General features: G+C 39.5%; 2 pseudogenes; both read left to right on the top strand.

Annotated features, from left to right (window-relative positions):
- The first annotated feature begins 500 nt into the window (after nucleotides 1–500).
- On the top strand, nucleotides 501–26,533 carry LOC129263852 (zinc finger protein 93-like; annotated as a pseudogene).
- On the top strand, nucleotides 22,230–22,961 carry LOC135154496 (zinc finger protein ZFP2-like; annotated as a pseudogene).
- Nucleotides 26,534–26,978: the final 445 nt, after the last annotated feature.

Below are 26,978 nucleotides of genomic sequence, written 5' to 3'. Positions count from 1 at the left end.
GCACTGTAGAGCTACTAAAAATCTATACATTGAGACAAAAATCAAATTTGATGAAAAATTGACCTAACCCCTTATGCAAGTGAGCTCTTCATATGTGCTTGAAAATAAGGTTCGGCCTTATTTTCTCACAAAAAAAATCAGAAGTCATTTCTATTCAAACCTAACTAAGATTAAGAAGAAAAAAAAGAAGTGATCGACCCTTCTAAGGATAGCAGGTGATCAATCCCCCCGCCCCCCCTCCAAAAGAAAAAAAAAACTTGAATGTTTATATTGATCATGATCCCTTTTTCATTAAGACTTGTTATTATAATAAATGCATTCTTCTTTAACAAGTTTACTATCAGCCAATCAAAATTAATGATCTTGTTGCAACATTTGGATACTGAGCAGTGACCGCTCGTGATTTGCCATAAGTTTGTGCACACAAATAGCTTTCCATACTTCCCTTATACTGTACGCTTGAACGTACAAACCAAAAAGGGAAAAATCTGAACTTGCATGCTGGCGCGGCGCGAGCCGCGCGGTCGACTCTACTGATAAAGTACAGTCCACTGACTGGTGTATTCCGATACGGCATGCCAATTTCCATATTTTCTCAATCCAACAAGAAACTCATTAGGATAAACGCAGATCTTTGCAATTTTTCCAATGTATTAATTCATCGGAGATCGTTTTTGGTGAGTTAATTTCAGACAATGCATTTATTATGGTCATGACGGTCGAGTTCAAGCGGTGCCGGTGGCGTGCGGCACGTATACGGCATGGATCGGCCATGTGATGGGCATGCATGGCCGTGGCCACTCCAGGGTTCTTGGTGCGAGGTTATAATATACTACCTCGCAATATGTGTGAGTGGGCCATGGCGGCATGCCGCCAAGGCTTGCTGCACTCACACGTATTGCAATGCGAGGTTAGTACTAACCTCGCACCTCATTCTAACCTTATTCTTTGAAAGAAAGAAAGAATAAAAACAGGAAGGGAGGGAAAGAAAGGGATAATGGAAAAAATTATAGAAGGAAAATAAAAAGTGAAAGAAAGGATGAAGCATTGAAGGAGAGGGAACAAAGAATGAAAGAAAGAAAGTAATACTAATAGTAATACTAATATGGGAGGAGGAGAGAAAGAATGAAAAGGAGAGGAAGGGAAAAGGAAGCAAAGAAAAGATTAAGGAAAGAAAGAAAAATGAAGATTTCAGGTCCCTCGGAGAGGACCTTAAGCCGTTGGTCCCCTGGTTGCTTGCTCACAGGCATTCGTGCTTTCTTAGCAGTCAGGTAAAACAAACTCGGTATAACAACACAGAGAGAAAGGATCAGGAAAGAAAGATGACGGAACAAAAAAGGGGCAAGCACAGTCAGTCCGCAAGCCCCTGTGTTAATGAGCAAATGAGCAAGATTTATCCAAGTCCTCTCGTGGCTGAATTCATGTCCCTGCAAAATCTCGTGAATTGTGAGACTTTCTTTCTCAAAAAATTTAACCACTTTCTCCTTGAGTAATATTGATTATTTTTGTACCATGGGCAAGAGTAAATGTTACCCTTTTATATTGGTCATTTCTTTTGAATGAAATAGTTTGATAAATAAGTGAATTTTTTACCTGAAAAGATGCATCAAACATAATTTTCTTCCTCTGTTTTCACTTGCAAATTGTGCAACATTTTGTGTTTTAGGCACCAACATTATTTATATCATCAGAAAGCTCAAACTCTATACTTTCTTACAATGTCACTCTTGATATGTGGCATCTTTTAGATGGGTCAGCAGCCAGTTATTTCCATCAAGATGCAAGACGAGATTTCTGAAATTTCTGAGTAACATAAAATCCAGAGTTCTGATTGGCTGAATACTGTTTTCAAAACAAACAGACGCGGGTAATTTGAAGAGATTTACCACATGGTGAGTGTGACCTTGCAGAGGCCCAGTGTGGGGAACATTGGAATTTGCGTGGGTGTGTGGTCTATGACCAATCAGAGCGCAGTATTCTTGTTTTTGAGCTGCCAAATGTACTTGGCCTATGAAAAGCTGGCTGCTGACCCATCTAAAATACATCTTCTTATAAAATTATATTACATTAAAGCTTAGATCTTCAGCTTTATCATGATTTAAAAATCATTTGTGCCTAAACAGAAATTAAGTGTGAAAACAACAACTTTTGTTGCATGAAAAAAAATATTTTGTTTCATGTTTTTGATCAAAAGTTTTTCCTATATTACAACATTCTTTTAAAAATCCAAACACATGACCTAAAAGAATGATTCTTCTTCTTTACAAAGATACCAAAAACATGAAATTTGGTCAATATTTAGAGCAGCAATGGCCGAATAAAAAGAGGTGTTTTGGTTCGCACCAAGCTCATTAACTATGCAAAAACCCTCTTGTCATGAATATCACTTGGATAAAAGAAGCTACTTTTTCAGGGCTTGCGGACTGACTGAGCAGGAAGAAAGAAGGATAGAAAAGAAAGAAGAAAAAAAGTTCAAACTTCAAGCAAACAATCTAACAAAAATCATAATGATATTTGGTGTTTTTTAATATATTTTTTGTCTCGCCTGCATAGCAGAGCGAGACTATAGGCGCCGCTTTTCCGACGGCGGCGGCATCGTCAACATCAAATCTTAACCTAAGGTTAAGTTTTTAAAATGACATCACAACTTAGAATTAGAAAGTATATGGACCTAGTTCATGAAACTTGGCCATAAGGTTAATCAAGTATTACTGAACATCCTGCCTGAGTTTCATGTCACATGACCAAGGTCAAAGGTCATTTTAGGGTCAATGAACTTAGACCATGTTGGGGGAATCAACATCAAAATCTTAACCTAAGGTTAAGTTTTTGAAATGTCATCATAACTTAGAAAATATATGGACCTAGTTCATGAAACTTATACATAAGGTTAATCAAGTATCACTGAACATCCTGCATGAGTTTCACGTCACATGACCAAGGTCAAAGGTCATTTAGGGTCAATGAACTTTGGCCGAATTGGGGGTATCTGTTGAATTACCATCATAACTTTGAAAGTTTATGGATCTGATTCATGAAACTTGGACATAATAGTAATCAAGTATTACTGAACATCCTGTGCAAGTTTCAGGTCACATGATCAAGGTCAAAGGTCATTTAGGGTCAATGAACTTTGGCCAAATTGGGGTATTTGTTGAATTACAGCCATAAATTTGAATGTGTGTTGGTCTAGTTCATAAAACTTGGACATAATAGTAATCAAGTATCACTGAACATCCTGTGCGAGTTTCAGGTCACATGATCAAGGTCAAAGGTCATGTAAGGTCAAAGAACTTTGGCCACGTTGGGGGTATTTGTTGAATTGCCATCATATCTCTATAAGTGTATTGGTCTAGTTCATAAAACGTGGAAATAAGAGTAACCAAGTATCACTGAACATCTTGTGCGAGTTATAGTAGTTTTCAAAATCAGCACTGCTGCTATATTGAATCGCGTGATGCAGGTGAGACGGCCAGAGGCATTCCACTTGTTTTAAGGTTCATTTAGGGTCAATGAACTTAGACCATGTTGGGAGAATTATTTTCAAAATCTTAACCGAAGGTTAAGTTTTTGAAATGACATCATAACTTAGAAAGTATATGGATCTAGTTCATAAAACTTGGACATAAGGTTAATCAAGTATTAGTGAACATTCTGCCTGAGTTTCAGGTCACATGACCAAGGTCAAAGGTCATTTAGGGTCAATGAACTTTGCCCAAGTTGGGGGTATTTGTTGAATTACCATCATAACTTTGAAAATTTATTGATCTAGTTCATGAAACTTGGACATTAGGTTAATCAAGTACCACTGAATATCCTTTGCGAGTTTCAGGTCACATGACCCTGGTCAATGGTCATTTAAGGTCTCAGAACTTTGGCCGTGTTGGGGGTCTTTGTTAAATTACCATCCTAACTCTGAAAGTTTATGGATCTAGTTCATAAAACTTGGGATATAAGAGTAATCAAGTATCACTGAACATCCTGTACGAGTTTCAGGTCACATGACCATGGTTAAAGGTCATTAAAGGTCAATGAACTTTGGCCGTGTTCGGGGTAATTGTTAAATTACCATCCTAACTCTGAAAGTTTATGGTTCTAGTTCATAAAACTTGGACATAAGAGTAATCAAATATCACTGAACATCCTGTACGAGTTTCAGGTCACATGACCATGGTTAAAGGTCATTAAAGGTCAATGAACTTTGGCCGTGTTGGGGGTATTTGTTGAATTACCATCCTAACTCTGAAAGTTTATGGATCTAGTTCATAAAACTTGGGATATAAGAGTAATCAAGTATCACTGAACATCCCCTGTGAGTTTCAGGTCACAAAACCAAGGTCAAAGGTCAGTTAAGGTCAATAAACTTAGGCCATGTTGGGGTAATTGTTGAATTGCCATCATAACTTTGAAAGTTTATGGATAGAGTGAATGAAATGTGGACATGGGTGTAGTTGACAAGTCTTACTTTTGCCCCAATGGGCAAGTTTATTTACAAAAAAAGAACACGTTTACAGAAGTCAAATTATAAACATTATTCAAACAAATGTTTCAACATACTCCATTTCAAATTAAAATCTTTCCTTTTTCCATTCAGATCACAAATGTAACATTCATCCAAATAATAATTTTGTATTACCTTCTTAATCTTCTTAAAATCAGGTACAGTCTTGTTCAACCTCGAGAAATATAATTGTTGTTCTACTAAAATGATAATACAATTCAGGGCATCATTTCGCTTTTCTTTATATCCAAACAAAATATTCTGTGGAGTAAATGTAAGAATAAACATAGGAGATGATATCCACGTTTCTATTTTACTCCAAATATTTCTACTAAAATTACAGAAGTAAAAGAAGTGTTCAATTGTTCAATTATATGAATGGTGTTTTTGTGAATGATTATTTTATAGTAGTTTTCAAAGTTAGAACTGCTATATTAAATCGCGTAATGCAGGCGAGACTGCCAGAGGCGTTCCACTTGTTTAAATAAAAAAAAACTATAATGTTTTAGAAATGAATAAAATATCAAAGTGAAACATTGTCAAACTTCATAATAAGACCAGGAACAAGACTCAAAACGAAAGCCGAAACAACTAGATCTAGTTATGAAAACTCAATAACTTGTTCCTCCGATTACAGCTCCAAATTAGTAATCCGAGAATCCATAATATAATTACAAAAATTTCCCGCCGATTTTGTGATTATTTTGGTGGAAAAAGTGTTTATCATGTGAGATTGTTGCACCATTGAGAATCTCCTCAGATCCTACATTCCTAGCTATAGCAGCCTGCCACAAAATTCTGAAATACGGGACAAATAGGCATCCCGGGAAGGGTTTGTCGGGACAAAGGAGCAAAATATGGGACGATCATGGGAAATACGGGACGTCTGGTCACCCTGCAATAAACTTCCACCAAAGTCTTTACAGTAAAAAGATTGGACACTTTGCCGACTTCGCGTAACGCTTTGCCTAGATTTACGTGGAAAATAGTTTTTGTGCCTAGTCTTTCCCTTATAGTGTCTTTGATATGAAGATAGATCGCGTGCCCTCTTTAGCTAATTAGACAAAAAATTGGGGAAATACAAGCAAGCTCCGTGTTTTGTCAACGAGCAGAAAAATCATCCCTTAAATGACGCTATTTAAGGGATATTCATCATAATACGGGGAATTGACTTAACATCGTTTGGTAAGTTTCGTAGGAGGGCTTGATTTTATAAATCCTCTTCTGAAATTCGCAGGAGTTTGTTGCAATTTTGCATGCGCTGTGCCTTCAATTTTCCTGTACACGGCTGCAGTAATGCACCCATGGGTGGGCTTGCTGCGCCTTTGCCTTTGTTTGGCTTTGTGGCGTCTCTCGACTCTGCAACTTGCTACTTTGCAAGGCTGAGCTGAGTCGCTGATCTCTGGCATTGTGACACCTTTTTGTTAAACTTTGAGTTGGACCGTCGAGCGGCGCACTGCTGCAAAATTGTATAGGGCTACATAAAATAAAATGGATGTCGAATCACATGGCAGAGTTTAGACAAGAATAACCATCGTTTTTTAAATTTATTTAACAATTTCTTACATTTTTCTAGACTATAAAATCCCCATTCACTAGTAGAGGCGCACGGCCAATATCGGAGACCCTCTCCAATATGGGAGAATGTCTCTTTGCTTCGCAAAAGAACAAAACGAACACCAACAAAAGCATAATTTTTTCCACCCATGACCCAAAATTTTGTCTCACTGAGGTCGGAAGCCCATTTGTTTTGTGTGGGTGACACTAAAAATCCTTATCAAAACAAAAGTTGATGGTGAATTTTTAAAGTACAGGGTGAAAAGGGGTAATTTTTCATAAGGAATCTGCTTATCACATTTTTATTTGCCGCCAAGGTAATCCTTTTGCAACAAATGTAAACAAAGGAAATAGGTCTACCAAACTGGAGACTGTCTCTGAAATTGTGTATCTGGGGATAGACCTTTGATACAGCCATGAGAAGGGGATTGGGGGGTATGAGCAAGAATCCTAAATAAAGCATGAGACTAATTGGTACTCCATCCTTCTCCATCCTAGGAAAATCTTGGTACCTTCACTTCGGCTTCCAAGTAAAGTGATGCCACCATGCCTTTGCCAAAGATAGATGAATATTCAGATGTCCAGGTTTACTTCACAGCCAATGAATGGGCAGATATCAGCGATTATGAGAGGATTTGTATCCAGAATGTCAAGGAAAACTATGAGATGATGATAGAAGTTGGTAGGTGCAGTAATTTGTCAGAAGAACTTTTCTCCATTCATTGGAAAAAAAAAATTTAACCATTGAAATTTTGTTCCTTAGAATAATTCAAGACCTAGGCTGGTATTCAATTTGATTCCTAGGCCAGAATATTAAGTATTTTACTCAGCATTTTTGTTTGAGTAAAACTTAACCATCTTTGGTATTCAACTGTATTTTTGGCTAAGTATTTTTCTTAAATCTAAGTCAGTCGCCTACCAGACTTAAGTTTGGCTTGTGTGCAATATTAGTTATGATACACGCAGTCATACATAGTGCAGTAATTTGTCAATGGTACTTTTGTCCATTCATTATTTCGGGGGGGGGGGGGGGAATGTTGCAAATTTGGGGGTCATGAGAGAAACATATAGGTACAATAAGTTGTCAATAGGGCAATTCTATAAAATAATGAACCTTTTTTGCACATCCGACCCCCATTTTTCTCAAGTTTTACATCACTTCATAAAATGACCAATTCATAATCATTTGATAGCATTACAGACTGTCAGAAGAACAAGAAATCAGAGACAGAAAATTTCTTGAAGGTCCCACAAACATGGGGTCGGACGTACTTACAGAAATTACCCAATAGAATTTCATCAATTGAGTCACTGAAGTTTGGTTCTATTATGTCTTTTCCATGCTCACAACAACCTACATGTAAAGTGACAACTATTTGACATAGTAGTAATGTCAGCAAACTATAGTCTTATCTCTTTTGTTTGAGGAATCTTGAGGTGATCTTTTATGCAACATTGGTAGTCCAGGCCTTAAATTCTTTGAAGCTAGGCCACTTGTCACGTGTGTGAATCCCACTTCAGCCCTGCTTCCTTTGGCAAGGCGTCCATCCCTACTGTGCCACTCTCCATCCAGGGCCTCGTCGCATAAAACTTATTATTATGGAAACTGCCATGAAATGGCATCTTTCATGGAATCCTTGATTTTGATTGGCAGTTGATCATTGTTACCACGGTACATGTAGTAACCATTGGATTGCAAAGTTACCATATTAGTAACTTTTATGCAATGGGGCCCAAGTGTTATATGGGTAGGCCTACCCGGTAGGATGTGAAAGTCAATTTAGTATGCCTAAATATTTTGTCTAGGAGCTCTTGTTTGAATACTCCCAGGGAGTGGAGAAAGTGCATACTGTAAATTGTGTGTGGGCATGCCAGGATCTGATGACCAGGGTCATATGAAGCGCAATGTAAATGTAACTATTATTGGGCATTTTCTTTATTATATGCTGGAAAACTCCACAGGGAGTGGAGAATGTGCATACGTTGTGTACAGGAATGAATGATTCTATTGACAGGTGTAACAAATAAATCTGTAAGCGCTTAGATACGTTCAATGTATATCTTAAGCGCATTATAAATAATCAGATTACGTGTATCCTATTATCTTTTCATTGAAAATTTGTTTGAACAATGTTCAATTTGATTTTTGTCAATAAAGGTGTTTCATACCAACATTGAAAAAAAAATTGTTTTATATACACAGGGGTACAGGTCAACCCACCAATGTTCATGCAGCGTCAGCAGGGATTACAGAAGGAGATCTTAGAAGAAAGTGAGGATAAGGGGACAGAGTCGAGAGGTTTGTGAATTTGACATGTTTCTACATGTAACCTAGCAATATAAAATCAACAGAAGGTCACACTGAAATTGTGATTTGCTCTATTGACAGATATTGTTTTTGGCAGTTTATGCAAAGGTACATTGTTTTTTGTGTACTTTGAAAATAAAAATAATGTCACCTTGGTGAAAGTTACTCACTGAACAGGGAATAGTTTTCCTGGCATCAGAATTTGCTCCACATTTTTTAAAGAGTGCTATGCATAAAGTCTTTTGTACAGCATATTTTTCCATAGGACTGTACATTACTTAGTTGAGAGCTTTTCTCTTATGACCAAAAGTGTTATTCAAATTTGTAAATCAAAATTATTCCCTGCTAAATTTTAAAGTGATTTTCAATTGTCTCTCAGGTATAAAGGCCTAATGAGTCAAGTGTTGTATGAAGGATCTCAATTGTCCAGAGTCAGAATAAAAATGTTGCTGATCGATTGTAATTGAACTTGGTTCATTGTTTGAACATGATGATTCCAGAAGATTATGTTACAAAACAATTGAAGTCGAGTGAGTATGTAATTTGGTAAATGAGCAACGGCGACGGCATTAAGTGATATTCAGTTTTGTGGGCATTAGGTAACTATGGAAGTGTTTAACCCACAAGGCTCAGCCAAGTGGGTTTAGACTAGTTTCCATAGTAACCGCGTGCTCAGTAGCCCGACCGATGCACAAACAAACCTGTGTATCATTTGTTTTATATGATGGTGGAATTTTCTGGGGAAAAAAAAATCAATTTTGTACAACCATGCATAAGTAATTACTGACACCTGGCTTGCCATGCATCCGGTAAATAAAGCATGCATAAGTAATTACCGGATGCAAGGCTGGCCATGCGTCAGCAATTACTCATGCCTGGTGCCCACTCTATATTAATATATATATGACTTTGTGAAGTTAGTAATCCATCTCTTCTTCTCTAGGATCTTCTGATGTTCATAATCCCGATCCATGTCATACAGAGAAGAATGAGTTACACAAAGAGAATTTGAATACAGTAAGTACGAGCATGCAGGAAAATATTTGCAAGCCTCTGAGTTCATTGGGACAGAACAGGGTCCCGTCTTACAAAGACAAAAACTAATTATAGTTGCTGTTGCTTGCTTTCCATAGTTGCAATTGATTGCCTCAATCGCAACTATGGAAAGCCAGCAACAGCAACTATAATTATTCATGTTTGTTCAAACATTTTCTAACAATGATGCATATTCGTACATTCCTTGTTTTCTTGAAAACTTGCTGTACTTTTTGTTTTCAAAAGACATTGTGCAAATTTTCTGTAGAAAAAATTATGACACTGATGGAATTCCATAGAGTTACGATTGATGGGACCAATCGTAACTCTTTGTAAGACGGGGCCCAGTACATACTGAGCTGCCAACCATTACAAGATATTACATTTTTAAATCAGCTAAGTTCTTGCTGATGCTTAAATAATCCACATTTCTATGGTAATTTTTTTCTTGCATTGTGTTGGTATAACTGTTAATAGCATGTGTTTTTCTTGCATCAGTTGACAAGTCAAAATGTTTGGTTTGATAATTTACTTCAATAAACATATTTTTGGAGGCTTTTTTTTCAAGTGTAAACTTTTTTTGTTGCCCTCCTTTAGTCCTTTTCTTGTAATGATATCAATATATTGTATATGCGAACATAAAATTTGATTATGTTTTAATGAATAATCAAGAATAAATTGAATTTGAACCTGCCTGTTATTTTTAAGTTCTGCTGTAATAAGCGCAGACCATCCGAAGGGTACACCAATTCTTTGCGCCAGCACGCAGTCTACCCTGCCCTTGTACACGGCCCATCATATAAGGGAAGCCATACTTCCTCTTTCTGTTTTGCCCTCCATCATAAATGGATCATGGATGTTCAGCTACATGTAAATGCTCTTAAATCTAGCAATTTTTTTTTACGTTTATAGCGCTTTTTACACATTTAGCAACTCACAATCTTACCCTTATGGGTTTTGTTATGATTTGTGATGTTGTCTTATGTATGTGGGTCCTTACAAGAATTTTGATAATATTTTGTATCTCTTTTTCCCAGGTGTTGCTTTGCCTCTCATCAGTCATAGCAGATGGGACGCTTTATGCTTTCTCACCCAAACGTGTCGTGTTACTAATTTTTTTTTTGCGTTCAGTGCTTTATGTGCGACGCTACCTTTTGAATTCTTGCTTTGCTTTGAATCTTTTCATGCCTTGTCTTGAATTTATTTAGCTAGGTGGAGTTGTCTTGCCATTGCTGAGTATGGATTTGATTAATGAATACTTTATTTACAGCCTTATCTACAGCTTCCTGTGATATTTTCAAAGCGCAAGAAGGCAGCGCAGCAATAGTTTATGAATTTTTTCTTTCGATTCTCGCGCATTTTTTTAGACCAAATTTGCGACATACAGGTATAGCGTCGCGACGCTACATAACTTTTTACAGGACAATGTCATGCGGAAAATTGCTCATATTTATACTTTGTGTACAAAGTCTATGGGAGATGAAATTCATATAAGGGTGATTATTTTTCATTCTAATTGGTCTGCTTAATTTAGGGTTTAATTCAGTTGTTAAATGGTATGTAATAATTTACATTGAAAAAACAATGAAAAAAAAGATGAAAAAAGAAAGAAATACATAAGAAATTCTAAAAACAAAGAAATACATATTTAAAAGGAAAAATTGGTTTTTGCAATTTTGTTTTGTGGGAACCTTTAAATCTTTTTACAAAGATGACATCTGGAAAATTTGAACTAAAATTGTGTGTTTAAATGTCAATAATGGTTTTCACGAATAAATCTGCATATTCTATTCATGATAAACGAAAAAATACTTATTTCCAAAATTATTTTATACTGGTTTGTAGTTTATGCGGTAAAGAATGTGTGTGCCACTTTTCGGTGCGATCGCGCAAACGGCGGCCGAGATCAGAAGGGGGGCCATCATGGTCCCCATCCAGTCCTCAATACGTCTCAAATAGCACAGTCCTTTTAGGGTTAATCTATGTTATTAATTTACAAATTTTCTTACTTACGGACGGTCTTCTGCCTTGAAATTTTTTTTCTTCCAGATGGTCTTCTTTTTTAAATTTCCTTGTCTTTGGACTTTGTTTCTCAGAAACCTTCTATTGTTTTTAATGAATTAACGGTAATTAATCTGTCATATTTTTTTTGGTGTGTTTCAGGAGGGCTTCTTCTGTCATTTGACCTGTTCTTTTGAAGCAGTATTTTTGCTTAATTAATTAGCGACACTTGGTTCATATTAATGAATTGAAACATAAATACTTTCTTTTTTTCTTACAGGTGATCTTCTTAACCCTTTGTCCTTGGACTTTGGCTTAAGATGCCTTGTATCATTTAATTAGTAAACAGCTTCTGTTCGTCTTAATTAGTCAATAAAAAATTGTTTTTTTCTCACAGATGGTTGTCCTATTATCTCGTCTTCGGACTTAGTTTTAGAAAACCTTATCTCGCTTGATTAATTAGCGACTTCAGCTCGTCTTGATTTGAAAAAAAAAATGTTTTTCTCTCTCAGGTATTCTTCTTAGCCCTTTGTCTTTGGACTTGGTTTTTAGAAACCTTGTCTTGTTTTAATATTTAGCATTTCTGACTACGTTTTCATTATTTACTTTAATCCTTCTTTAGGTTTTAGCTTCTCAGCTGTTCTTTCCCATAGGGGGACCTTGGAATCTTTTTCCTTCTTCTCCCCCCATCCTTCCTTTCATCCCTCTTTTGTTCTTTCAGACTTAAGAACTTTCCAAGAAGATGAGTGTATCCAGCTCATCCCTTGACGATACCATAACTGCTGTTGGGGGAAGAACCAATCTGAAGTTTGTTTTTTTTCCCCGCGATCAGCGGTAGTGAGTATGAGGCAAACAGAGAGAGACTCTTTGCGTCTGCTCGTGCCCAAGAAAAGAAGGGAGGAGCCATGGATTTGCGTGTCCATGTGCCCTAGACGGTCACGCACCTGAGAGAATAATGTGGAATCGTGGAGTTGCGGCCACGCACCCACCAAGTGATAGCCAAGGATCCCTCGTCGGGAACTCTTTTGGGGAGAAGTCTGTACTAGATTAAAAAACTTATCCTCCAGGGCTGCTCGACCCATCGGCTATCGGGTCAACAAGACTGGGATAAGAGCGAAGGACTCTTTTCTCGGCATCGACTAGGTTTGATGCTTTGTCAGCCTCCCTAAGGGACCATCAGCACATGGATACCAGCCCTTCATAGGAGACACAGGAGTTCTACCCCGTCGGGCTGACGCAAAAATCTTACCCGTCACTCAGATATGGGAGACATATCTTCTCTGCCGCCGCAAAGAAAACTCGCTCTCCCCAGTCTCCTGTACCTTCTGCTCTCTCGGCAGAGCCTGCAAAAAAAGAAGAGGAAAACTAAGCTTGTAAACCTCGTTATCTCGGGCAGACCTTTTTTCTGATTCTTGTGCCCATGGCCAGGTGTGGTAACTTTATATGTTGCCCCAGAACGCCATCAAGCGGTGCGGGCTTGTTCCCCCACGCTCCACATCAGCTTCTGTCGCCGATGTCCTCAAGCTCCGAGCAGATTAAGCACATGCCCGCCATCCCACACACTGGAGAGTCTCTAGTGATTCGGCATGAATTGCCGGCCCACTCATCTCATCTCCACGAGAAACCCCCCCCCCCCTAATACGCAGGTGCTACCAACACACAGGTTTTCGTCCCAGTCTGTTGACAGACTTCCGAATCTGGCCATGAGTCATCTACGGGGCTGTGCAGGTTATGTCCGAAGAACCATTTACAGACTCGCCTGGCTATACAGCTCTCGCTTGCCGCACAGGATGCCACTGAGCTCCTCCAGGGGAACCTTCCTCACATCTACCCCCCCCCCCCGGCCCACTCATCTCATCTCCACGAGAAACCCCCCCCCCCCTAATACGCAGGTGCTACCAACACACAGGTTTTCGTCCCAGTCTGTTGACAGACTTCCGAATCTGGCCATGAGTCATCTACGGGGCTGTGCAGGTTATGTCCGAAGAACCATTTACAGACTCGCCTGGCTATACAGCTCTCGCTTGCCGCACAGGATGCCACTGAGCTCCTCCAGGGGAACCTTCCTCACATCTACCACCCCCCCCCCCCCCCGAGTGGTCCCGTAGATGGAGAGGAAGAATCCCTCTTTTCTGCCTCGGGCACCTCGCTCATTAGGGATTTTAAGGCTGCATCCGAGAGGCCAGCGTACCAGGCCCACACACGCGCCGTTCTCGCGGGGATGCCGCCAGGCTTTGACATAATCTTCCTTTTCTATTTATAAAATTAGAAGGCTTGTTTTTCCACAATTCCTACTCTCCCCAACTCTATCGTGTGAGGGCTAGACTAGGCACCACTTTTCCCAGAGTTCTCTGCTGTAGAGAGGTCGGATCTCCAAAATGGGCACCATACTTGCTCAGCGGTTGAGCTTACTCACTTCCTGGAGCCCTGCCGGGTTTACAGGTCAGTGAATACAGCCTACATGTGCCACTGCGGCTGGCATGGCGTGGTTTGCCTGATGGGAACAGCTACTTTTTAAAGTTGATTATTCCCAAGGACTTCTTCGGGGGAGGAGCGGCCTCACTTTTCAAAGAAGGGATTGATTACAAGCAGGTGCCGAGCTCATTTATAGAACTCAAGGTCTCCCACCCATCGGTGCCTTCCACAAGGAAGCCTGCCCCGAGGGTGTGTCTCCGAGTCTCAGTCCTGGACTAGCTCCCCATTGGTCCGCCGATCATAAACCAGACCACAGGCTGAAGTTACCCATGGTGGCAAGGATAGAGGTGGGCGGTCAGCCGCCGGGGCTTTAGCCAAGCCCAAGCAGTCTGTTTGACAGACTGCCCCAAGCATGGGGTCCAGTTGGTGGGTGTCTCTGCCACTTCCTTTACGCACAGGAGTAACAGGTGACGCATTCACCCTATCCGCCGCGCGGGACAGCTTCTTTTTTATATAGAAGCCTCGTTCCAATGTCACGGTGAGGTGGTCTTCCCCATCCTCCTCCAACAGTACATCGTGACTGAGATTGCCATACTACTGGAGAGGATGCGATCGAGAGAGTAACAGACAATCCACATCTTTGTCTTATCCCCAATTTTTTACCCCTTAATGCTTGGGCAAATTGAGGATGTTAACTTGAAACTTTTCAATTTCTTTGGAGCATTCCGAATAGAAAAATTGGCTCCTATCCTCTGTTGCTACAGGCGTCAGACCTTGCCGTCTCCCTTGACTTACAGGACGTTTATTTTCACGCCCCCATTCATCCTGATTTGCAGGAATTACTGGGGCTTTCAGATAAGATGTATCGACACCGGACCCTCCCGCTCAGTCTGGGATTGGCGAAGCAGAGCCCTGCAGCTGTTCGTTTATCTAAACAACTGGCTTCTCGTCACAGACTCCGAGGTGTAACCTCACCCTACTCCTTCGGGTAGCTCAGGAGTTAGGGGTTGTCTTCAACTCCCGCGTCTCGTTTGCTGGGGCATGGAGTTAATCATTCTCAGCCAGTTCACCCAACCCATTTCTGACTGGGTATGGTCAATCACATCCCCCGCTCGCTCCCTCTGTGGATACATGGCCGGTTTAGCCAACATGTTATCAGACTGTCGCCTACACTTTAGGCTATTCCAGAGGCATCTTCTTTGCCATTACATGCCTGGTGTAGACTCGCTGTCGTTTGGCAAGCCACTTCACACTTCTCCCCCGCCCACTTCGGTGTCGACGGACAACTTCCTCCCTCGCTGGGGCAGTCACTATGCGGGAGAGATGGTGTCGGGGATCTGATATCAGCCGCACACACATGATTCTGCTGGAGATGCAAGCTGCCCTCAACTTTCCCTGACACTGTCCAACAAATATTGGTTAGCTGGACTGTGTTAATCCGCTCAGCAGACAGGTCTGCTGCGGCTTACAGAAACCAGCAGAATGGCACTAGTCGAGCTCCCTTGTCATGCTTGCCTGCCCGCCGAGAGGTCTCTCCCTTTTGGGCCGTTGGAATTAGACCGGTTTGCCATGGCTCTCAACCGAAAGTGGCTGATCTGTTCTTGGGTGAAAAAACAGACCACCTTCCTTGATGTCCTTTCCCTCATTGGAGGCATTTGAGATATTTCGCTTCCCTCCGTTTGCGTTACTATCACTTCTATTACGCAATGTTAGGGAGGACGGACATGGTCTCCATGTGGCTCAGGAAACTGTGGTTCCCCCAACTCCTTTCCCGTCTGGAGGGGGAACCTCTCGCCTTTCCATGAGGGCGGACCTGACGTCTCGACCCCTCTCGGAAATTGTGTATCCGAAGCCAGCAGTTCTTTGTTAAATACTTTGCCGCTCTCGGGGAGGATGCTGGGGCCTTAGAGTTCTCTGAACGGATGGCTTAGTTTTAGCCATTAGCCCGAAAAACTCGAGTATAGGCTAATACATTTCTCGACCTAGTCCAATCGCTGGGTTCCTTGTCAAGGTTTTTTTTCGACAAAGATGGTTTGTTCTCGAACATCAATGGCTATCGCTCAGCCATTGCAGCCCTTTACGTCTCCGATCCAAATCTTTGAGATTCTTGGGATCTTTTTCTCTTCCGTCTCAAGTTAGTTTTGCCCTGTCATGGAGCCTAGAGGCCGTTCTTGACATCTTGACTTTCTTTGAGCCATTGGCTTAGGCATCTTTGCTTATTTTATCTGTCAAGACAGCCTTTTTGTTTTCAAGCGCCTCCGTTCTTAGACGTAGCTCATCGCATGTTTGTGGATTAAACCTGGTCTCATTAGGTGGGAGAGGCGTGGAATCTGCATGATTCCAACCAATCAGTCGCGCCTGGTTTTGTGGAGTCGTTTCTGACTCCCCTTCAGATTTTCCTATGAGGATACATCTTGAAGAGACGCGCCTCTTCTGATGCGAGGCCGAAGGCCCACTATACAAGGAGTATTGAGTCATTGTGAACCCCTTCCGCAGTATTCCACTTGAAAAGTTTTTCTTGGGCCACTGTTGGCATTTTGCCAACTCTTCACGTCATTTTATTTTAAGAATTTCAGTCTGATGAGCTGGATCTTGCCTCAGCTTCATGTCGTAGTCTCTCTATTTTTTGCGCTCTTACTTGCTTAGACACCCCCCCACTGCTAAGTATGTGTTGTTGTCGCATGGCAAGCAGGTGTCATATTTTCTTACTAGATAACCAAAGGCACCTGCTTGTGTCCCTCCCACTGGCCCCTCGCTTTGCTTGGCAATATGTCTCGGTGTCATGGGCTCAACATGAGGAAGTAGGGTGCTGATTATATGATGGGCTGCGTACAAGCATACAGGGAGACTGCGTGTTGGTGCAAAGAATCGGTGTACCTTTCGGATGATTTGTGCTTAAGTAGAACTTAAGCATAACAAGCAGGTGTCTTTGGTTTTTGTTGCATTTTCTGACATGTCAAAATGTTTGGTTTAATTTATTTTTGGAATGTTTAGTAATTTTATTTTTCTTAATTCCTTTTTTCACATTTAGTTCACTATAAAATTAGAGGCAGAGTATGATGATGATGGCAATCTGCTAGGTGAGGCTAATCACATTGCGGAAGGGAAAATCAATGATCTTGGATGGAAGAACTATGATCAAATTACCCAGACACAAACCAATCCAATATTATTAGATGACCAAAGAGCCAAGTCAGGTGATCCTATCTCTCCATCATGTGAGCAGAAGGCAGAAATATGTGAGGCTAATCACAATGCGGAAGGGAACATCAATGATCTGGGATGGAAGAACTATGATGAAGTTACTCAGGCACAACCCGATCCAATATCATCAGGTGATCAGAAGGCAGAAGAAGCTTCAGGAGGCAGCAAGACTCCAACCCAATTCCAATCCATAATTGAAAAGGGTAAGCGTGTGTGGCCCCCAAATTGAGGAAAGTGAGGGCTCTGAGGGGACAGAGACAAGGGGTTTGTGAATTTACCATGTTTCTACATGTAACCTAGCAATATAAAATCAACAGAATGTTACACTGAAATGGTGATTTGCTCTATTGACAGATAATGTTTTGGGGGCAATTTGTGCAAAGGTTAATTGTTTTTTGTATCCTTTGAAAAATGAAAATAATATCACCTTTGTGAAAGTTACGCACTAAATTTTGAGGTGATTTTGAATTGTCTCGTCTTTCAGGTATAAAGGCCTAATGAGACATTTTTCGCGATAAATCCGCCGCGCGAAATCTTTTGACCGCGTCACTCGCTGACTTTTTACTTTCAGGTATCGCGCAACTTTTGAGACCAAAATTGTGACCCCCGGGTACGCAGTTTCGAAATTACACAACATTTCGTAAGTGCATGCAGACCCAAAATTACTCAAAAACGTGAATTTGTGTACAAATCCAATGCATATGGTGTTTTTAGCCAAAATTCATAAATGTATCTTTATTTTTGCTTTTACTGCTTAAAATCAATTAATTTGATCTTTTTTATGGCAAAAATAAAGTCCCTGACGATTTCCATTGAAAAAACAATCAAAAACAAAAAGTCGAAAAACAAAGATCGACAGCCGAGATCATAAGGGGGGGCTGAATCAGCCCCCCCCCCCCCCCCAGTCTTCTTAGGTGTCGAAATAGCCCAGTCTATTTAGGGTTAACAAGTTTTGGCATGTGAAACCCTACCCTTAACAAGTATTGGAAACAAAATGATACTCTTGGCAAATATTCCCTGAAATGAACCCCTAAACAAGTACAGGAATGTTTTATTGTTACGGGTCCTTCGGTCTTCGGCTTTACCTCATTTGGTTTAGTACGACCCCACCTTCTACACCTCGTGCAAATCGGACTCTAAACATTAAAGTGTTGGGGCAAAAGGGACATCCTTTATAAAACATTTTAATTTTGTTTTATCATCCCCGCAAATTCGACCCTAAACACGTAATATTCCGAGCGAAATTAGATACCCTTTTTTCATTATTTTTGTGTTTTTGACACCCTTATCACGTTACGTACGTAACGAGCCCTATCGTGAAAAAAGACATCCTTTTTACATGTTTTTTGGTAGCGCATGGTATCCACTCGTCAATGGGATCGAGGGGCATGGAAGGCCGGGTGGGATTAAAATGTTCAGACCTCTTTCAGGTTGGTGAATGTGATACAATCATTGTTCATTTTTGATGAATTATATCGGTAACATTTTCTAAAGCTGTATCAAGTACTAAAAAAAAATTGTTATCATTTTTATCTTGTCATTTTGTTACTATTACTTGAGTAATCGAGTTATCCCAATTGTCTAATCGGGATCTGCCGAACATTCAATTAGTGTAAATTTTGCTAATCGATTAGCGATTGGCAGCAAGCCATTCGAACCATTCGATCAATCGATATTTACTCCCAGGCCTAGCGGGCACCACAATGCGTGCAAAGGTCAACCTAAGAGAATTATTCGAATAGTTAAAGGAGAATGAAACCTTTACAATGTAGAACAAGATAGCTTGTGTGAAAACAGAAAAATCAAAGAAACAGTTAATGAAAGTTTGAGAAAAATCAGACAAATTATGAGAAGGTTATGAGCATTTGAATAAATATTGCGATCACTAATGCTATGGAGATCCTCACTCTGACATGCGACAACATGTGTGATGTCACTTGTGAACAACTCTCCACATTACTTGAGTATATATTTCACTTAAATTGCCTCTTTTATCTCATAGATCAGTAGATCATGAGTTCTTTCTATCGGAGGGCATGTAGTAGAGATTTTTAGTAGAGACGCCCGGGTAAGCGGTTCCGAAATTACGCAACATTTGTAAGTGCATGTCAGACCAAAAATTGTTCCAAAACGTGATTTTGTGTACAAAGTCAATGCAAATTGAGTTTTCTCCTCTTATTCATAAAGATATGATTATTTTTACTCTAAACAGCTGAAAGCAATTGATTTTAGTATAATTATGCTTCAAAAAGGTTGTGCAATAAATCTGGTGAAAAAAAACAAACAAAAACAAAAGGTTGAAAAACAAAGAAATACATAAGAAATTCATAAAACAATAAAATACATAAGAAATTGATTTCCAAACCGAAGTTTTTTTCAATTGCCATTGTTAAGAATGCTACAAAGAATATTTTTACCAAAAACTAGCATTCTAGGAGCTTTATTTAGTGAATTAGAGCAAAAAGTATGATTTATGCATAAATTAGCATAATTAATTCATATAAAATTAAATCTCATTATTTTGGAAAATTTTACCATACAGCCTTGTAGATTACATCGCACACTACCAGTGTGCAAATTTTTGTGGCGCTCGCGCGATCGGCGGCCGAGATCTCGGGGGGGGGGGGTTGAATCAACCCTCCCCCCGGCCACAGAACAGCCAAAAAAGCCCGGCCTAGTTAGGGTTAAACTTTTGTTGATCTGTTTCTTCAATTTTTCTGTTTCGACAAAAGCCTAGTAGACTTATTCCAAAGTTTTCATTCCCCTTTAAGAGTATGTATCATCTTTTCTTGATAGATTCTGGACTGTACAGATGTGAGTACTGTGGATCAGTCTATGCTATTCCTCTCATCTTAGCAAGGCATCTCAAGTACAAACATGGGCTTAATGGTGTTGTCTTGCCATCGTATGCATCAAAGGAAAGCATTCTACAATTTGTTGAAGGAGAAATACCAAAATCTATGTGCAAAACTAATGATTTTACACATGGTGAAAAGAGAATTTTAAAAATACGAAGCAAGGAAAATATACTCGAAATGAGACGTTATGTTTGTGATCAGTGTGGTAAGGCATTTTGTCAATCTTATAGTCTCACAACACATAAACGAATCCATATAGGTGAAAAGCCATATGTATGTGATGTATGTGGTAAGGCATTTAATATAAAATTCCATCTCACAAGACACAAACGTATCCATACAGGTGAGAAGCCCTATGTTTGTAATCTTTGTGATAAGGCATTTAGGCAAGAAAATGTCCTCAAACGCCATAAACGAGTCCATACTGGTGAGAAGCCTTATGAGTGTGATCAGTGTGGTAAGGCACTAAGTGATAGAAGTTCATTGAAAAGACACAAACGAATCCATACAGGTGAGAAGCCCTATGTATGTGATGTATGTGGTAAGGCATTTAATGTAAAATCCCATGTCACAAGACATAAACGAACTCATACAGACGAGAAGCCCTTTGTGTGTGATCAGTATGGTAAGGCAATAAGCAATAGAAGTGCGTTGAGAAAACACAAACAGATCCATACAGTTGAGAAGCCCTGTGTTTGTGATCAATGTGGTAAGGCATTTCAAAACGAGTCTAGTCTCAAAACACATACACAAATCCATTCAGGTGAGAAGCCCTATGTATGTGATCAATGTGGAAAGGCATTTAATAGAAAAACTCCTCTCACAAACCATAAACAAATCCATACAGGTGAGAAACCCTATGTGTGTGATTTTTGTTGTAAGGCATTTCGGCAAGAAAATATCCTCACAAACCATAAACGAACCCATACAGGTGAGAAGCCCTATGAGTGTGATCAATGTGGCAAGACATTAAGTGATAGAAGTGCATTGAGAAGACACAAACAATTCCGTAGGGGCTTTGTGTGTAAGAAAACCTGTAAGACATTTAGTCGTGTATCTACTCTCAAAACACATAAACAAATCCATACAGGTGAAAAGCCCTATGTATGTGATCAATGTGGTAAGGCGTTTTTTGAAAAATCCAATCTCAGGATCCATAAACGAATTCACACAGGTGAGAAACCGTATGTATGTGATCAATGTGGTAAGGCATTTAGGCAAGAAAACGGCCTCAAAAGCCATCAACGAACTCATACAGGTGAGAAGCCCTTTGTGTGTGATCTATGTGGTAAGGCATTAAGTGATAGAAGTGCGTTGAGAAGACACAAACAGATCCATACAGGTGAGAAGCCCTATGTTTGTGATCAGTGTGGTAAGGCATTTCGACATGAATCTAGTCTCAAAACACATAAAGAAATCCATACAGGTGAGAGGCCCTATGTATGTGATCAATGTGGAAAGGCATTTATCAGAAAAACTCGTCTCACAAGCCATATACGAACCCATACAGGTGAGAAACCCTGTGTTTGTGATCAGTGTGGCAAGACATTTAGTCATTTATCTAATCTCAAAACACATCAACAAATCCATACAGGCGAAAAACCCTATGTATGTGATCAATGTGGTAAGGCATTTAGCCAAAGAATTCATCTCAGAATTCATAAACGAATTCATACAGGTGAGAAACCCTATGTATGTGATTTTTGTGGTAAGGCATTTCGACACGAGTCTAATCTCAAAGCACATAAACAAATCCATACAGGTGAGAAGCCCTATGTACATGTATGTGATCAATGTGGAAAGGCATTTAGTAATGTATGTAATCTCAAAACACATCAACAAATCCATACAGGCGAAAAACACTATGTATGTGATCAATGTGGTAAGGCATTTAGCCAAAGAAGTCATCTCAGAATTCATAAACGAATTCATACAGGTGAGAAACCCTATGTATGTGATTTTTGTGGTAAGGCATTTCGACACGAGTCTAATCTCAAAGCACATAAACAAATCCATACAGGTGAGAAGCCCTATGTACATGTATGTGATCAATGTGGAAAGGCATTTAGCAGAAAATCTCGTCTCACAAGCCATAAACGAATCCATACAGGTGAAAAGCCCTATTTATGTGATTTTTGTGGTAAGGCATTTCGGCAAGAAAATATCCTCACAAACCATAAACGAGTCCATACTGGTGAGAAGCCCTATGAATGTGATCAGTGTGGTAAGGCATTAAGTGATAGAAATGCATTGAGAAGACACAAACAATTACATACCGGCTTTGTGTGTTAGAAAACCTGTGTTTGTGATCAATGTGGCAAGACATTTAGTCATGTATCTAATCTCATAACATCAACAAATCCATACAGGTGAAAAGCTCCATGTATGTGATCAATGTGGTAAGGCATTTAGCCAAGGAATTCATCTCAGAATTCATAAATGAATTCATACAGGTGAGAAACCCTATGTATGTGATTTTTGTGGTAAGGCATTTCGGCAAGAAAATATCCTCACAAACCATAAACGAACCCATACAGGTGAGAAGCCCTATGTATGTAATCTATGTAGTAAGGCATTTAGGCAAAGAAATGGCCTCAGAAACCATAAACCAATTCATACTGATGAGAAGCCTTTTGTGTGTGAGGAATGTGGTAAGGCATTTAGTCTTGGACATCATCGCATGTTCCATAAACGAACCCATACAGGTGAGAAGCCCTATGAGTGTGATCAATGTGGTAAGGCATTAAGTGATAGAGGTGCATTGAAAAGACACAAACGGATCCATACAGGTGAGAAGCCCTGTGTTTGTGATCAATGTGGTAAGGCATTTCGACACGAGTCTAGTCTCAAAACACATACACAAATCCATTCAGGTGAGAAGCCCTATGTATATATCAATGTGGAAAGGCATTTAATAGAAAAACTCCTCTCACAAACCATAAACAAATCCATACAGGTGAGAAACCCTATGTGTGTGATTTTTGTTGTAAGGCATTTCGGCAAGAAAATATCCTCACAAACCATATACGAACCCATACAGGTGAGAAGCCCTATGTGTGTGATCAATGTGGTAAGGCATTAAGTGATAAAAGTGCATTGAGAAGACACAAACAATTCCATACAGGCTTTGTGTGTAAGAAAACCTGTGTTTGTGATCAATGTGGCAAGACATTTAGTCATGTATCTAATCTCAAAACACATCAACAAATCCATACAGGCGAAAAACCCTATGTATGTGATCAATGTGGTAAGGCATTTAGCCAAAGAAGTCATCTCAGAATTCATAAACGAATTCATACAGGTGAGAAACCCTATGTATGTGATTTTTGTGGTAAGGCATTTCGACACGAGTCTAATCTCAAAGCACATAAACAAATCCATACAGGTGAGAAGCCCTATGTACATGTATGTGATCAATGTGGAAAGGCATTTAGTAATGTATGTAATCTCAAAACACATCAACAAATCCATACAGGCGAAAAACCCTATGTATGTGATCAATGTGGTAAGGCATTTAGCCAAAGAAGTCATCTCAGAATTCATAAACGAATTCATACAGGTGAGAAACCCTATGTATGTGATTTTTGTGGTAAGGCATTTCGACACGAGTCTAATCTCAAAGCACATAAACAAATCCATACAGGTGAGAAGCCCTATGTACATGTATGTGATCAATGTGGAAAGGCATTTAGCAGAAAATCTCGTCTCACAAGCCATAAACGAATCCATACAGGTGAGAAGCCCTATTTATGTGATTTTTGTGGTAAGGCATTTCGGCAAGAAAATATCCTCACAAACCATAAACGAGTCCATACTGGTGAGAAGCCCTATGAATGTGATCAGTGTGGTAAGGCATTAAGTGATAGAAATGCATTGAGAAGACACAAACAATTACATACCGGCTTTGTGTGTTAGAAAACCTGTGTTTGTGATCAATGTGGCAAGACATTTAGTCATGTATCTAATCTCATAACATCAACAAATCCATACAGGTGAAAAGCCCCATGTATGTGATCAATGTGGTAAGGCATTTAGCCAAGGAATTCATCTCAGAATTCATAAATGAATTCATACAGGTGAGAAACCCTATGTATGTGATTTTTGTGGTAAGGCATTTCGGCAAGAAAATATCCTCACAAACCATAAACGAACCCATACAGGTGAGAAGCCCTATGTATGTAATCTATGTAGTAAGGCATTTAGGCAAAGAAATGGCCTCAGAAACCATAAACCAATTCATACTGATGAGAAGCCTCTTGTGTGTGAGGAATGTGGTAAGGTATTTAGTCTTGGACATCATCTAAACGAACCCATACAGGTGAGAAGCCCTCACATTATGTGATCAATGTGGTAAGGCATTTGGTCTGGGACATCATCTCACGCTACATAAACGAACCCATACAGGTGAGAAGCCCTCATATGTGGTCAATGTGGTAAGGTATTTAGTCTTGGACATCATCTCATGCTACATAAACGAACCCATACAGGTGAGAAGCCCTCATATATGTGATCAATGTGATAAGGCATTTAATAAATCTTGTACGATCATAATACACAAACAAATCCATTGGCCCGAATTCACAAAGGTGGTTTTTAAAACCCACGGTTGAATCCGTGGTTTATGCAGATTTCCTGTATAAATTACGCTTAATTTAGTGCGTATCGGTTGCGTTTAACACAAATGTCCGATGCTGATGCTCGCTCTTGTCACAGTGCACCAAATTGTACGCCTGTTACCATGGTAAGATACGCAATTTTATTCATGAGTCCACCGTTTGAAGAGTGGACTCATGAATAAAAACAGTCGACTCATGAATGAAATAACGTGGATAACTACGGCAACAGGCGTTAGTTTGGCGCTGTCATAAAAGCGCACATCAGCATTGGACTTCTTTTTGAAAACGTGCGCAATACGCACTATCTTTAGCATGATTTATACAGGAAATCTGCATAAATCATGGACTCAACCGTGGGTTTTCAAAATCACCTTCGTGAATTTGGGCCATTGAGGTGATACAGTTGTAAGGCATATAGAGATGTAACTGCTTTCAGAAAAAGAAATAAACCCATACGTGTGATACCGGTAAGCCCTTTGTGGGTGATAAGTGTTGTGAACCATTTAGTTATAGAATTATTTAAGAAAACTTACAGACCAGAAGCACTTTATTTGTGATCTTTAGTCTCAAACAGTTACAATAAGTCTTTGATGCATAATCACTATCCCTAAAGAAATACACGATCCTCATCATCTAATTTCTTACAAATTTCAGTTGCTAACCAATCATGCAGGGCCTAACATGGGGAATTCTCTTCCACAGAGTTTAAAAACCCAGACTTCAGCGACCACCTTCAAGGGCAACCTGAAAACATTTCTATTTAATAGTGCTTTTTGAAAGACATTGACTTATATTGTTCTAATTTTTTCTTGAAAAGATGATAAATAGTGAAAAGTAATGGAAAAATATCATAATTGGATAAAAATGACAAAGTTTTTGCATTTTATTGATTCTTACTTATTTTCACTCAAGGGTAATATGGAGGGCATGTGTGCAATGCAAGCATTAAATCTGAATGGTTTGCTTACTTTAGGATTACAATAAAGTTGTGTGGTACAGAAGTATTACATTTTTGCTTATTTTCACAGAATTATGGTGAACTTATGGTTACAGAATTATTGCATTTCATGATTTGCCTATTTAAAAAAAATTATGGTGAACCTTTGGGTGCATAAGTATTGCATTTCATGATTTGCTTATGTTCACAACAGCGGAGTGATATATATATGTAAGTGAGGTTGTAAGCATGCAAATAAGGGTACTGTTTACAATATGCAGATTTGAAAAGCATTGGGCTTATCGAAATACTATGTTTGGTATTTTATTTTATTCAAATTTACATTTCCCCCCTCCCCCTAATTATAATGTTAGATTATGTTTGATTTATCCCTGAACATGTGGAAATATTGCTGCATCTTAACATGATTGAATAAAAAGTTGAATGAAAAACCTAATTATGAAGTACGAAAAAAATATCGCGCCAATGGGCACATGAGAGTAATTCATCCGCGCGCAAAGCATGTCGGACAGGCGTAAGTAAAGATCACATGACTTTATTGATTAAAATAATTTCTTGAAAATAGATCAAATGTTTGTATATCAAAAGAAAAACGATAGAGATAATGCTGTGTTCATACTCTTTCATAATTAATGCGTTTGGGGAGGCTAGACTGCATTTTTGTATTTCATTTTAATTATTATTACCCACAATGCAGTTTTTGTTTTTCTGGCAATGAACTGGCTGATATTGTGGTTAGTCTTATTTCAGGCCATTTAACTTTTGATTGAGCTGGGCAAGTACCTGATTAACATATCAAGTCTTAATGTACTGTTAATTGTGACTTACGTCAGTGGATTAAAGCAAAATCTATCGAGGGATTGATTTTTAATGATTTTTTTGATGAGCTATGATATAACACGTGAGTAAATGGGGGTCTGTAATACTCCTGTGTGCCCCAATATGTTATTGAATTTGAGGTGTCTTGTGAAATGTCGCCCTCTGCGAGGGATGATGTCTTATCGGCCCTTACGATGGCCGCGCACAGATAATGAGGCTTGCCCTAAAGTTGGTATGATAATAAAATTGTTATTACTGTAATTGGTTTCCCCATCTCCTTTATTTCTTAATATCTTGGTGACAGCTGGGATTTGAACCTGGCCTGCTCCGCACACTGATGGGATTCATGCTGTCCGAGCAACCAGTTGGTCGGCAAAAATGTGTCGTGATAACAATTTTTTACTTCCTCAGTGCCGTAGTCCCACATACAGTCCTTCGAATGGCTGTTCCCCACCGAGGTCAAGACCTAGCCCCCAGGCCCGAGAGCGAGGCCGCCCCAATCAAGTTAGTTCTTGTACTTTCCTATCTGAGAGTTATGACATTTATAGCAATACAATCAGTAATTCAAGTGATTACACACTTAGTAAATCGAGAAATTACACAGACACAGTCGGTAGATCAAGGAATCATTGTGTGGATGATGATGAGAATGTTGAATTTGTCGATGTCAGTCACAGACACAGTGGTCGTAATTTGATGAGAATGA

The sequence above is a fragment of the Lytechinus pictus genome, chromosome 6, assembly GCF_037042905.1.
Source record: "Lytechinus pictus isolate F3 Inbred chromosome 6, Lp3.0, whole genome shotgun sequence".
Classification (NCBI taxonomy): domain Eukaryota; kingdom Metazoa; phylum Echinodermata; class Echinoidea; order Temnopleuroida; family Toxopneustidae; genus Lytechinus; species Lytechinus pictus.
This window is presented reverse-complemented; position numbering and strand designations above follow the sequence as displayed.